Source organism: Puma concolor, chromosome C2 (genome assembly GCF_028749965.1).
Source record: "Puma concolor isolate L17-30 chromosome C2, mPumCon1.1.hap2, whole genome shotgun sequence".
NCBI lineage: Eukaryota > Metazoa > Chordata > Mammalia > Carnivora > Felidae > Puma > Puma concolor.
The window spans coordinates 31,912,187-31,927,395 of NC_141675.1; the positions used below are offsets into that span (position 1 = coordinate 31,912,187).

General features: G+C 37.5%; 1 protein-coding gene across 3 annotated transcripts in view; it reads left to right on the top strand.

The window, feature by feature from the left end:
• Positions 1-15,209, top strand: part of PPP2R3A (protein phosphatase 2 regulatory subunit B''alpha) — a 218,689-nt gene that overhangs the window by 26,302 nt on the left and 177,178 nt on the right. For 2 of the 3 annotated variants that reach the window (XM_086674343.1, XM_086674344.1), the window contains exon 2: positions 4,865-5,018. The exons of the other annotated variant lie outside the window; for it this stretch is intronic. The gene's annotated coding sequence lies outside the window, so the exon portion shown is untranslated. The remainder of the gene's footprint in view (positions 1-4,864; positions 5,019-15,209) is intronic. 3 annotated transcript variants of the gene reach the window in all.

Below are 15,209 nucleotides of genomic sequence, written 5' to 3' on the forward strand. Positions count from 1 at the left end.
GAAATGTCTACATTTTGTTGCTAGTTTTTCTTCTCCCATTTCTTTTTTTTTTTTTACCCAAGCCAAACAGATTTCTGCCCCACAATTCCATCAAAACTGCTCTTATCAATATTGCACTGTATGTTAACTAACCAAAATTCAAATTAAAAAAAAAAGTTCTTATCAGTTACTAGTGATGTCCATATCTGTCATTTCTCAATAATTATCTGACTTAACATTCAGGAGCAGAGTTATCACTCTCCTCCTTGAAACACCTTCTACACTTGGCTTCTAATATCAAATATATAATATCATATCGCTGTTAAGATCATGCCTTGCTTGTAATGTATGCAGAAACATGAGAGACCTGTGGAGAATTGTCTCACAAGCCCTATCTCTCTGGCCACTTCTTTTCAGACTTCTCCCCTGACTCCTTGTCACTTCTTCAAACTAGAGCTGCACTTTCCAGTACTGTAGCCACTAGATACATGTAGCTATTTAAAATAAATTTTCAGTTATTCAGTTGCCTAGCCATATTTCAAGTGCTCAATAGCCACATGTGGATGGTGGCTACCTATTGAATGGAACATATATATAAATATGTCATCATCACAGAAAGTTCCTTTGGATAGTACTGCTCTGTGTATTTGAGTACCGGAAGGCCCAGCCTTTGGATGTTTCTTCTAACAGAAATTTATAGAATCTTGTAGAATATGATATAGGATAAACATTTCTATATATTTCTTTCTCTTTTCTTTCTATATTCCCTCCCTTTATCATCTCCTCTAGTCTCAAGGCTTTAAATGTGACTCAAATTTGGATCAGCCCAAATCTCTCCCCTAAAATCTACACTTGATTCTCCAGCAGCATTCTGCATATCTGTACCTGAGTGTCCACAGGCATCTCAAAAGTAACATCCCAAACTGAACTAGTAACCTTCCTTGCCACCACTCCCTCTCCTACTGACAGTTCTGTTCTTCCTGTGGTCTTTCTAGTCTCAAAATGCCCGTTCTCTTCTTGCAGTTGTTCAAGCAAAACAAAAAAGTAACAGTTTTTAAAAATCAACCCGTAAATTCATCTTGACCTCCCTCTTTTCCACAAAGCTCACACATCTGTTCCGTTGACTCTTGTTTCAGATTCTATTTAGAATCTGACTACTACTCATGCTTGCCCTGCTACCAACTGGTCTGAACTAGCATCATGTTTTGCCTGGATTATTCCAGGCGTATTTGGCCCCTTTTTGGAGTCCCTGCTTTCTCTCTTGTCTCCTGTAGTCGACTCTTACCACAGCAACTAGAATGGTCTTGTTAAAAAGTAATTCAGATCGTGTCATTTTTCTGCTCAGAGTTCTTCAGTAGCTCTGCATCTCACCCAGCAAGAGTCCGAGTCTAGTCACAGTGGCATTCTCATTCTTGTTGAAACAGTTAAGATGTGCTCCCACCTCAGAACACAGAGCCGTTATAGTTGGTTTTCCTCGACCTCCTTTCCCCCCAGCTCATCTCCACACATGTACTTCTTCCCTCATGGTACTGGCCTATTCAACAGACCAGGCCAACTGTCGTATAAAATGATCCATACCTTGAATTTCTCTTGTTTCCTTATGGTAGTAACATATTTTGCTACTGCCCACATCTCCTATAACTGAACATTAGATCTCCAAAGTTGGCTAAAGCTAAATATTTTTGGCAAGAGAACTTCGTAAGTAATACTTTGATCTTCACATTGCATCATATTGAGAGAGGTACATACTATCTGATTGTCCCACAGCTAGTGATGCTGTGTTTAACTAGGGTGTTAGACGGTAACTTTCACATCCCTCCATTATTAATTTACGTTTTTATATTTATTAACACAATCTGAAGGGTGAACGTTATATTTCTTTAATCCTGTGTGATTTTAAGTGTATAGTTTAGCTGTGGAACTTTTTTTTTTCAAATGAAATATTTTTTGGAGATCCAATATATAAAACAGATGAAAGCAGAGCTATTCTGGTTGCAGTGGGAAATGCCTAGTATTGGCAGCTTCCAAGGGAACTCTGACCAGCATACTTTGCAACTCACAGAGCCTGCCTAAACACGAGGAAACGGAGGTGGTCTTAAGTCTACCTAGCATCTCACCAGAAAGGCTTAATATACTGTCAGAGCACAATTTGGGGGGCTCTGTCACTTCCTTGGAAAGCCGTGGTTGTGGATGACCGCTAGAATGGCACTTGGATTTTCCCTGGCAGTCCGCCCACTGTTTTTAGTTGTCTGAGTGCTTGCTTTGACATTCTATCTGTTCTGCAGATGTGAAGATTTGAAATTACTTCATTTTTAGTGTGTGCTGGGTTGCAGTCTCTTTTTTTGTTGTTGTTGTTTCCCTTTTGGAAAGTTTTTATCCACAAAGAATTTCAGATTCAGACATTATTCATCTTATGTCTGGAACACTAAAATCTCATGAGCTCCCATATGTCTTATCTCTTTCCACCTTTAGAATATTCAGAATGCTGCCACAGCTAAAGTCAGTTTTATCATTTTCTTGGTGCTTGCTTCATTTCTATGCCTTACTTATTGTACAGGATAATGTGCCTTAGTAGAGAATTCAGTAAGTAAATTTGGTATATAAGATGTATGATGTACATTTTTATTTTCATGGAAAGATGTTTCCCTATATTAAGTGGAAAAAGCAAGTAATAAACTATAATTCTTATTTTTGTTTTTAAAAAAATCATATTCATGGGGCGCCTGGGTAGCTCAGTCAGTTGAGCATCCAGTTTTGACTCAGGTCATGATCTCAAGGGTTTGTGGGTTCAAGCCCCATGTCAGGCCTTGTGCTGAAAGCTTGGAGCCTGCTTCGGATTCTCTGTCTCCCTCTCTTTCTGCCTCTCTCCCACTTGCGTGCATGTGCTCTCTCTCTCAAAAATAACCATTAAAACAAAAAACACATTCATAAAAATCCTCATATCTGTTTATGTTGTATGTATATGCATAAAGCCAAAAAATGACATTTACAAAAATGTTCACATTGATACTCTCTCTAGGTGTGTGTTTTTTTTTTTGTTTTTTTTTTTTTTTTTTACTCTTTGTGTTAATCGCATGTGTGTACTCTCTTTTTTTGCGGGAGGTAAGTTTTATTTCTATAGTTATTACTTTTATGAAGATTAAAACTGTTATTTAAAAAGTAGGCAACAGGGGCGCCTGGGTGGCGCAGTCGGTTGAGTGTCCGACTTCAGCCAGGTCACGATCTCGCGCTGCGTCAGTTCGAGCCCCGCATCAGGCTCTGGGCTGATGGCTCAGAGCCTGGAGCCTGTTTCAGATTCTGTGTCTCCCTCTCTCTCTGACCCTCCCCCGTTCATGCTCTGTCTCTCTCCGTCCCAAAAATAAATAAACGTTGAAAAAAAAAAACCAAATAAATAAATAAATAAAAAGTAGGCAACAGAGGCACCTGGGTGGCTCAGTCAGTTAAGCACCTGACTCTTGTTTTTGGCTCAGGTCATGATCTCACAGTTTGTGGGATCAAGCCCACATCAGGCCCTGCACTGACAGTGCAGAGTCTGCTTGGGATTTTCTCTCTCTGCCCCCCTTTCTCTTTCTCGCTCGCTCTCAAATAAGTAAGCTTAAAAAAAAAAAAGTAAGCAACAATTTTGATCTGTCAAATCCAAATTGCATTGAAGTCAATTCTAAGCCCCCTCCCTGGCTTTCTTACAGCCATGCCATACTTTGGGATTTTCCCCTATTCTCTTATCATCCTATTAAAGCAGTTGTTTCTATTTATTTTACTCCAGGTTCCTGGTCATCTTCTAGAATTGCCCACTTGGCTCTGACAAGCATCTCTGCTCACTTGTACCAAATTTAACTTGGCAGGAAGGGAAAGGATGATGTAAAAATTATGTTCTAACAGGAACTATCCCTAGAATGTGATCTTCATCAGGGACCAGGAGAGCCTCAATAAATACCTATTGAATAAGTTGACGTATTCTTTTTGTTTCATTTCTTTTATCCCATAAGTTCCTACAAGACAAGAGCTTTGTTTGTTTTCTGTAGTGTCCTGAACATTTTGGGTACTTAATATGCATTAGTGAATAAAATCTCTTAAGATTCATAATTTACTTAATAAAAATGAAATTAAAATCTGTTGTCAACTTTGACCAGAACTTGCCTCGAAGCCTGTCTTCATATTTGATCCTGGAATAATACCAAACTCCTGGTAGCTCCTCACACATCTCATGCCACTTCCTGCCTTGCTTTCTTTGTCCACAAGGCATTTTTCCCTTTCTTCCTGTAGCCAGCTACTTCTACTCTACCCTAGGACTAGACTTTGCAGTCCTCCTTTCTGGGATGCCTTCCTTCATATGAAGGTTAGTTGTCTTCTTTCTCTGCCTACTCGTGTTGTAAGCTGTTTGAGGCAAAAATCACTGAATTCGTGTTTTCCTCATCTTGAAGAGTACCTGGCCCTCAAGTGTTTTTTACATTGTGTTGAATATATGTTATTCCAAAGTGTCAAATTATTTTTATCAATAGAATATGATTTTATTTTTATATGATCGCCTCCAAAATAAGAAAAAGACTTAGAAAAGGAAAATATTTAAATAAAAGTAACGTGAAATACTACTGGCAGAAAGAACTATTGTTGAGTTTTTGAATATATAATAATTTTTAAAAATTATAGAATAGTAGAACTTTAACCTGTAAATTTTCCTTTCAGAGACACTAAAGGATATCAGTAGCTTTTCAATTTACATGCATTAAAAATTAATAGCCAGTTCATTATACTTTTTTCTACATCAAATAATAAAAAAAGTTTTTTAGCAAAATACAGCTATTTCCTAATTCAAAACAGGAAAAAAAAATTTGTTTTTCCTCATGTTCCCTAGACCCCAGAGCCATCTTCTGTCTTGTTTTCCCAGAAGAGAACATCAAATGCCAGTGAAGGAAACAACTTGACCAACTTACTGAGATGGTCAGTACAGAAGCTAAGCTGGGATGAGAAGCTCCTGATCACTGACCTGGCACTTTTCCCCTCAGCCATATTTCCTTTTCTCCACTGGAGTAAAAATAAAGGTAAATTTTTAAACACTTTCTAATTCCCATATGCTCAAAGTAGGCCTGCTGCTGAGATACTCTTATTTTACCTTTAGTCTTATTATTCAGACATTAGCCCTAAACCTAAAGCTTTAATTGTCTTTCATATTCATGTATTCAGTTTCTTGGAGCATCAGAAAAATCTTGCCTTCTAAGAGATTTCCTAATTTACTTTCTCACCTATTTTTGAAGTGAACATAACAAATAAAATACTCAGGTCTCCTTTTTTTATCTTCCAAGTAGTTCAATGGTATATGTTTTTGTATTCCTCTAAATTGTTCTCTTGGGATCAGTTTCCATACTGAGTCATCCACCAAATAGTGCCTGTGTTTTCTAGGCAGACTGATAGTTTTATTATTTCTAAATGACTCATTACTTCTGAATCATCGCACCTTGTGTATTCTGTTAAATAAAAAATTTTTAGGTATTTTTCTATAATTTTTTTTTTCCCTTTTGCATCTTCACGTGTCCCATCTAAATGACGTGGCTGTATTAGCCAATTTTCTTTTGTGTCTGTGATTTCTGTTGATCATTTTCTTCCTGAACCCTTTCAGCAGTTGGGATAAGCAGTGGAAGTTCTGTACCTCATACTCTCAGCTGCAGATGTTTCCTGAAATAGAACACATAAATAGCAACATAAAAAATATGTGTAACACCAATCTCTGTTTTCCATCATTACATTTATTTTGTTTAAGGTTTTAATGTCCTAGATTTTTCCATGAAATTAGGGAGAAACACCTATAAAAGAGAAGCTTTGTTTGCACGCAAAATCTTTGTAATTCAGCATGTTGAAAGAATGAAATACTTTTCTCCCTTGACTTCTGTGTTTTCTAGGCTGGTTTTCTTCCTGCCCTCTAAAAATTCATTCTCTGTCTCCTTCCTTGCATCTTTTTCGTCCCCCTGTACGTGGCAGCCTTCCTCAGAGTTTTGCCTTTGACCCTTTTCTCCATGGGTGCCTGGTCAGTGTTGTCCATGTTGTGGCTTTAAAACCACAAAGTCTGGTGCTTATCCCAAATCTTTATTTCAACTCCTGTCTCTTCACTGCCAAGTATATCCTTCTGCATGAGAAACATCTTCTGGATACTCCACCCAAACCACCATGCCTGAAGCTGCATTCATCTCCCCTATACCCTTACACACACCCACCTCACCCACCTCATGTTCACATCTCTCTCAAACTCATTTGTAATTTAAAAAATTTATTATCAAATATTATATATTATTTCTCATATTAAAGTATCAGCACTTAAAAGACTTAAATATCAGTTTCTACTCCCAAGTTGGCCCACTCCTCAGAGATAACCACTGTGGATTTGTTCTCAACTATTTCTTTTATTATTTGCCTCCATATTTATAAATGCATATATTGCAAATTTGTCATTCATTTATTTTAAACATCAGGTCTTGCCTTCCTACTATAAATTTCAGTTCTCTTTCCCCTTTTTCATCACATTAACAAAATAAAAGGTAAAAATTATGATCATCTCAATAAATGCAGAATAATGAGTATTTGCCAAAATTAAATAACCATGTGAGATTTTGTAAAAACTCAACAAATTAAAACTAGAAGAGAACTTTCTCAATCTGATAGAATACCTATCAAAAAATCTGCAGCTATCATACTTAATAGGTGAAAGATAGTATACTTTTCCCTAAGATCAGGTATAAGGCAAGGATTTCTGAACCAACCACTTCTATTCAATATTGTTCTAAAGATCCTAGCCAGTATAGTAGGCAGTAAGACAGTATATATTGTAAAGGAAAAAATAAAACAATCTCTATTGTCAGACAACATGATTGTCTACATAGAGCATCCCAGGGTATTTACCCAAGAAATACTGTAATAAATGGATTTAATGAAGTGGCAAGTGACAAGATCAATATACATAAATCAACTATGTTTCTACCTACCAGCAATAAACAAATGGAAAATGAAATTAAAATAATAGTATCGTTTGCATTAGCATCAAAAAATATGAAATACTTGGGAATAAATTTAATAAAAGGCCCATAAACATTGCTGAAGGAAATTAAAGAGCATCTAAAATCAATGGAGAGCTATGTTGTGTTCATGGATTATATAGATTGGAGACTTGATATTAAGATCTCGGTTGTCAACACATGGAGATTTAGAGTCAATGAAATTTCAATCAGAATCCTAGCAGGTTTTCTTTGTGGAATTGGCTAGTTGATTCCAAGATTGATATGAAAGTACAAAAGACCTAGAATAGCCAAAACAATTTTGAAAAAGAAAAAAAAATGAGGATTTACATTACTACGGTTGACCCTAGAAACCACATGGGAGTTAGGGGCACCAACCCTCCATGCAGTTGAAAATCTGAGTGTAACTTTTGATTCTCCAAAAACTTTACTAATAGCAGTCACTTTTTACTACAGTATGCAATTTACTGGAGAGAAGAACTACTTTCATGGAGATGATTAGTGTCATATGGCCTTTCAAGTAAATGCTTGTAACACTTGAGCTCATGGCAATAGCAACAGGAGATGGCTACAAAATTATTACAGTAATACAGTATGTACTGTAGTTAATTTTATGCAGTTATGATTTAATATTGCATCTTTTGTTTATGTTTTTCTTGACTGGGAATGGTGCCATGTATGGTTTGTGTTTGTGTGTGTTTTGATAAATTTTAACTTATCTTAATTGATTTGCATATATTTTACGGTAGTAAATGATAAAGTAGACTATCTACATATATTTTATGCATTCGTGACATACCTAGCTTTTTCTTAGTTTTTTCAATATTTCTAGGATATGGGGTTCATCTTTGAGGTTTTTCAAAGTATAATAATTAAGACAAAATGGAATTGGAGTATATAAAGACAAGAGAGTTAAAGAATCCAGAAATAAACCTATGTGTATGACTATTTTTCAACAAAGACTCCAACATGGGGATAGGCTTTGGTGGGGACAGGATAGTCTTTTGAACAAATGGCTACTGGGTGATCTTCAAACTCAACCTATTAACTACAAAAGAGAAATTGATTCATCGGATTATTAGAAATTAGTAGGATTAAGACCTCCTTTTAAAAGCTTCTGCTAAGAAACTGAAAGCCAAAGATCAGAAGATAATACTCATAGCTAAAATATACAAATGTACTTCTAGAACTCAATAATCAAAGACAGCCTAAAAGAGTTGAATAAACACTTCATGAAAGAATATATATCTAAATTGTTAATAAGCATATGAAAAAATGCTCAGTATCATTAGTCACCAGAGAAATGCAAATTAAATCCATAGTGAGATACCACTTCATATACACTAAAATGGATAAAAGTAAAGTAACCGATAAGTATCCAAAAGGATATAGAGACACTACAGCTCCCAAGTGTTGCTGATGAAAATGTGAAATGGTAGAACCACTTTGGGAAACAGTTCTACATGCTTATATAAAATTAAATGTACACATGTCATGACTCAGTAATTCCACTGTTAATTACCCAGAAAAAATGAATGTATATCCACAAAGACTTTTACTTGAATGTCCATAGCAGCTTTAATTCATGCTAACCCAAACCAGAAATGACTCAAATGTCCATCAACTGGTGAGTAGAGAAGACAAATTTTGATACATTCATATAGTAAAATATCTACTAAGCAGTAAAAAGGAATATACAACTGATGCATGCGGTAACATGCCTGAATCTCAAAACCATTGTGTTAAGTGAGAGAAACCAAACTAAAAAGTATGTGTATTGCATGATTACATTTGTATGAAGACCTAGAATCAGATCAGTGATTATCAGATACTGCAGATCAGGGGAAATGATTGGCACAGGGATATTTTTAGGATGGCGTAAATATTTTGTCTTTTTTTACGGCAGTGGTTACATGGTCCTTGTTAAATCTTATTGTACACTTAATATGTACATTTTTATTGTATGTAAATTACACATCAGTAGAGTTGATTTAAAATGAGAGTGAGGCTCCAGAAAGCTGAGAGGAAGCTCTCTGTGGGTAACATTTGTCAATTAATAGACTTCACTGTAACGTGATGTGGTTAGATGGGATTTCTAATCTCTAGTAAAGGATTCTTTAATCCACATTGGTGGATAGGAGGTAGAGGTAATCAGCCTGGTTTCTAGGGACCTAGACTTGGGCAGGGGAAAGTGGGCTTATTCAGAATGTAGACTTACTCAAATTCCAGTCCTTTACCATCCTCTCTGTCTGCCCCTGAGGTTGGTGCTTTCCTGGTTCAAGTTTTTTTTCACCAGCAAATAAACGTTCTCTCTTCAAAAGGGTGAAGGGGTGATTTTATGAGTTTGTGGAGTGAGACTGGGAAGGTCTATTCCTTTGTGGACTTTCAAACAGTCCCCCTATGTGCAGCCCTCTATCCTAGCTCATTTCTTTTTTCTTTTTTTTTAATTTTTTTTAATGTTTGTTTATTTTTGAGAGACAGAGACAGAGTGCAAGCGGGGGAGGGGTAGATAGGGAAACAATCCGTAGCAGGCTTCAGGCTCCGAGCTGCCAGTACAGAGCCCGACCCGGGGCTCAGACTCACGAACCGTGAGATCATGACCTGAGCCAAAGTCGGATGTTTAACCAAGGGAGCCACCCAGGCGCCCCTATTCTAGCCCATTTCTAAACCTAGACCTTTTTTGTGCTGTTCAGGGTGAATTGGTTTGCTTGACATTAGTATGCCTTCCTCCCCTACTCTGCTAAGTCATTTACTAATCATTCCTGCTTCTGTTTTCTATCTTCAAATGTAGTGATTTGGGGTTACAGGAGTCAGGGTCTTTGAATATGGAATTTACATTCCTGTTTTTATTCTTACTGGTTAGAGGATACCTTAAAACTGAAAATCTGTGCTGTACATTTTTAATTTCAGCAATGTCAAACTCATTATAATTCTCCAAACACACAAGGCCTTTTAATATCTCTGTGCCTTTATAGAATTCCTTTTTGAATATAAGGTCTAGTTTAATCCCTTCTTCATTATAAGCTCTTATCTTTCAAAATCCAGTTCTCTCCCTCCTAACTTTTGTCTGCAGCTTCTGTACCTTTGTTTCACAACAAATCCACTTCATCAGAAATAGCCATATAGCAGTTTTCTATGGAGGAATACATGGAGCCACTGGAAGGTACTTGTGAGACTAATTGTAAACCACTTAAAGTGGAAGAACTAATAAGAGCTGAATGAACTCTAAAGTTGGATATGAACCACTTAGGCAGTTTGTGGGTACTAAAGAACCAGGAGAGACAAAAGGCTTGGGAGGTGGGTGAGCAACACACAGACACAGCAAGACCTGAGGTGGAATCAATGTAAATACACAGAATAATTAACTAAGTTCCTGAGACATCTGTATTCTGTTCTCTACTTTCGATACAACACATGTTCAGACTGAAAAATTGTGCTGTATATTTCGAGTCAAAGATTGTTTGAAACACTCATTTCATGTGCTATTAAGACAAAAAATTCATGGGTGCCTGGGTGACTCAGTTGGTTAAGCATCCAACCCTTGATTTGATTTTGGCTCAGGTCATGATCTCATGGTTCATGAAATCAAGCCCTATGTCTGGCTCTGTGCTGACAGTGCAGAGCTTTCTTGGAATCTCTCCCTCTCTCTCTGCACCGCCCCCCCAAAATAAATAAACATTTTTTAAAGAAAAAATTCAAAACTATGATACAATGCTTTCTTATCATTTAGAACTTTTTACTTATTGAAAGAGTTTTTTGGACTTATGTTGACAGGTGTTTGTATTTATCACTCTTGTGCATACATTGTCTTTGGGACTATCCCATAGTCTGGAATTGCTTTGAAATCCCACTTGCTAAGGTTACCAGTGACCTTCACATTGGCAAATCCAGTGGGTAATTTTTGTTTTGCTTTCACGTCGCAGCAGCATCCAATATGAGTGACCTCCATTTTGAGTCTCTCCTTCAGCCTCCGTGAGACTGCTTTCTCCTGGTTTCTGTGTTACTTATTGGCTCTTCCTTCTTATGTTTCCTCTAAAAATTCTGTTCCTCTGTTTAACCCAGAAATGCCAGTGATCCCAGTTCTGTCCTCAGCCCAGAATTCTTCTCACTGTATGCACTCACCCTGAGTAACCTCTCAGGACTGCATTGCCAACCCAGTTCTTTCTGCTGTCCTCCAGATTTTTTTATTCACATGTCAGCACATTCGCCACTTACATATGCCACGGGTACCTCTTCACGCAACACATTCAGAAAAACACTCTATTTTTCTATGGTCACCCTCCCTTAAAACAAAAGCAAAAAGTCTGTATTGGGAGTAGCAACACTAGTCCCCTAAAACCCAAGCCTTAAACACAAGATTCCTCCCTCTCATTTTCTCCTCCTCTTCTGTGAATTCTTCTTCTTTGACTATCTAATCACTGCCCTCCTCTTTGTTAACTACTGCCACCTACTTGGTTTTGATTCTCACCACTTCTTGCATGGATTATTACAATAGTTTCCTAATTGATTTCCATGTCTCCATTCAGCTGCTAGAATGATCTTTCTAAAATATAAATTTGATCCTGTTACTCCCCAGGCTAAAAGGTCTTTTACTTATGATTTTCAGAATTAAGTTCAGGCTCTTCATTTATCACACAAACCAGTCTATGGTCTAGTTCCTGCTGCTCTCCTGGTTTCCTCCCCTCTTGCTTGTCTGCACACTCCCCCCCAGTGAAATCAGCTGGAACTACTTGTAGTTCCAAACTCAACTGTGCCCTGTTAGGCCTCTGAGCTTTCACAAATATGTTTTCCTTTGTCTAGAGTATTCTTCTTTCCTTTTTGTCTAATTTTCGTTGATCCTTCAAAACTAGGTACATCCTTCCCTTACTTTGGGAAGTCTTGCCTGACTCTTCAGTCTAATTTGGATGCTCTCTTTCAAAATAGACAAGAAGGTATAAAGAAAGGCTTCACAAATGAACACAAAATACAGAATGTGAGGTAAATAAAAGAGTGTTCAGGCACAATTTAAAACAATGCGCTTCCATTTTTTCATCTGTCAAGTTAGCAAAGATTTAAAGAGTGATGTCTCTCAAGGAAAACATGGGGAAATGGGTCCAATCCTACCCTGATATTGGAAGTATTAATTTGTCATTTTTCTGGAGGAAAAATTGACCTTGTATATCTAAGAATCTTTAAGATGTGTACACATACATACACAACACTGCTTTTGACTCGGCATTCTGCTACTTAGAATATATCTTAAGAAAATAGGGGTGCCTGGATGGTTCAGTTGGTCAAGCATCCGACTTTGGCTCAGGTCATGATCTCACAATTTGTGGGTTCAAGCCCCTCATCAGGCTCTGTGCTGACAGGTCAGGGCCTGGAGCCTGCTTCAGATTCTGTCTGTCTCTCTCTCTCTCTCTGCCCCACTCATGCTCTGTCTCTCTCTCTCTCAAAAATAAATAAACATTAAAAAAAAGGGGGGGGCACCTGGGTGGCTCAATCAGTTAAGCATCTGACTTCAGTGCAGGTCATGATCTCACAGCTCATGAGTTCAAGCCCTGGGTTGGGTTCTGTGCTGAAAGCTCAGAGCCTGGAGCCTGCTTTGGATTTTGTGTCTCCCTTGCTCTCTGCCCCTCCCCCACTTGCACTCTCTGTGTCTCTCAAAAACAAATAAGTGTTTTAAAAAATTTTTTAAAAAGAATAGACAACTATGTAAAGTGTATGTATAGAATGTCGTTATTTATTTAAAACAAAAAATAGTAGATAACCCAAAAGTATAGCAGTGGTAGATAGCTAAATTATTGTATCCATATGGTAGAATATTATATATCCATTAAAATGATCTAGATCTGTTTTGACATGGAAGTATATTCATGAGATATTGCTAACTTGAAGTAAGTTTTAAAGTACATAGTATTGTCAAATTTTTGTACAAAATACACATTTATAAATTTTCATAAGAAAATGTCGGTATATCTATCCATAAAAATATTAACTGGTTATTTCTGAATGGTGTTATGGGTAATTATGTTTTTTGCTTATGAACATTTTCTATCTTTTCTGAGAAGAAAAGATATTAATTGTGAGAGCAAATGGGGGAAAACAGAAGCCCAACCCTATTGCTCCTGATTCCCACTGTGCTTGATTCTCTCATTGCCCTCAAACAGTAAGTACATTCAGGGCCACTGTAATGAATTATTCTGGGCCTGACTCAGAGTAGGAAATGTTTGATGAGTGAACTAACTATACCAACAACAGCTAACAGTGATGGAGCATTTCTTTTGTCTTAGGCATTGTTCTAAGCATTTGACATGTTCACTTAGGCCTCATGTTATGGGTACTGTTATTATCTCTGTTGTGAGGGTGAAACAGCTGACAAAAATTAACCAGCTTATGTAAGGCCGTTAGTGGCAGGGTGGGGATTCAAACCCATGTAGCCTGACTTTCACTTAGAGACATAAGATAGCATGGGGGTTCTGAATTAGAAAGATTATGATCTCTCTGATTGAGACTGGTTGGATTAGATTCCATGTCTAGGATTCCAGCTGAACAATTGGGCATCAGTTAATCATGGTCTGAATACAAGGGCAGAATTTGACACCCACAGATCTGAACTAAATACCAGGGAAGTAATCTTGGTTTCTTTAGCATTTTATATTAAAAAAAAAAAAACTCAAATTATTTTAGACTGTAAACTTCTCATTCAAATTGGTGCCACCCCTTGGGGTTTGGCTTTGTTACATGCTTCCTCCCTCTTCCAGTTACGTCCCTTCCAAACTTTAACTTAGAGAACTAAATTTGCAATTAGTTCTTTAACTCTTCTTCCCACTTTTTTTCTCAGTGAAATTACCTATGGCAACTTCATCAAATTGCATTTTTAAAACCTGTCAATCTTCCTTTTTGCCATATATTTTTTTCTTCATGCTTTTATTTTTTTAATATGAAATTTATTGTCAAATTGGTTTCATACAATACCCAGTGCTCATCCCAACAGGTGCCCTCCTCAATGCCCATCACCCACTTTCCCATCTCCCCCACCTTCATCAACCCTCAGTTTATTCTCAGTTTTTAAGAGTCTGTTATGATTTGGCTCCCTCTGCCCCCCTTCTTTTTTTCCTTCCCCTCCCCCATGGTCTTCTGTAAAGTTTCTCAGGATCCACATAAGAGTGAAAACATATGGTATCTGTCTTTCTCTGTATGACTTATTTCACTTAGCATAACACTCTCCAGTTCCATCCTTTTGTTGCTACAAAAGGCCATATTTCATTCTTTCTCATTGCCAAGTAGTATTCCATTGTTGTATAAACCACAATTTCTTTATCCATTCATCAGTTGATGGACATTTAGGCTCTTTTTGTAATTTGGCTCTTGTTGGAAGTGCTGCTATAAACATTTGGGTACAAGTGCCCCTGTGCATCAGCACTCCTGTGTCCCTTAGGTAAATTCCTAGCAGTGCTATTGCTGGGTCGTAGGGTAGATCTATTTTTAATTTTTTGAGGAACCTCCACACTGATTTCCAGAGCGGCTGCACCAGTTTGCATTCCCACCAACAGTGCAAGAGGGTTCCTGTTTCTCCACATCCTCTCCAGCATCTATAGTCTCCTGATTTGTTCATTTTAGCCACTCTGACTGGCGTGAGGTGGTATCTCAGTGTGGTTTTGATTTGTATTTCCCTGATGAGGAGTGACGTTGAGCATCTTTTCACATGCCTGTTGGCCATCTGGATGTCTTCTTTAGAGAAGTGTCTATTCATGTTTTCTGCCCATTTCTTCACTGGATTATTTGTTTTTTGAGTGTGGAGTTTGGTGAGTTCTTTATAGATTTTGGATACTATAGATTTTTGGATACTAGCCCTATGTCGTTTGCAAGTATCTTTTCCCATTCCGTTGGTTACCTTTTAGTTTTGTTGATTGTTTCCTTTGCAGTGCAGAAGCTTTTTATCTTCATGAGGTCCCAGTAGTTCATTTTTGCTTTTAATTCCCTTGCCTTTGGAGATGTGTCAAGTAAGAAATTGCCACAGCTGAGGTCAGAGAGGTTTTTTCCTGCTTTCTCCTCTAGGGTTTTGATGGTTTCCTGTCTCACATTCAGGTCCTGCATCCATTTTGAGTTCATTTTTGTGAGTGGTGTAAGAAAGTGATCTAGTTTCATTTCTTCTGCATGTTGCTGTCCAGTTCTCCCAGCACCATTTGTTAAAGAGACTGTCTTTTTTCCATTGGATATTCTTTCCTGCTTTGTCAAAGATGAGTT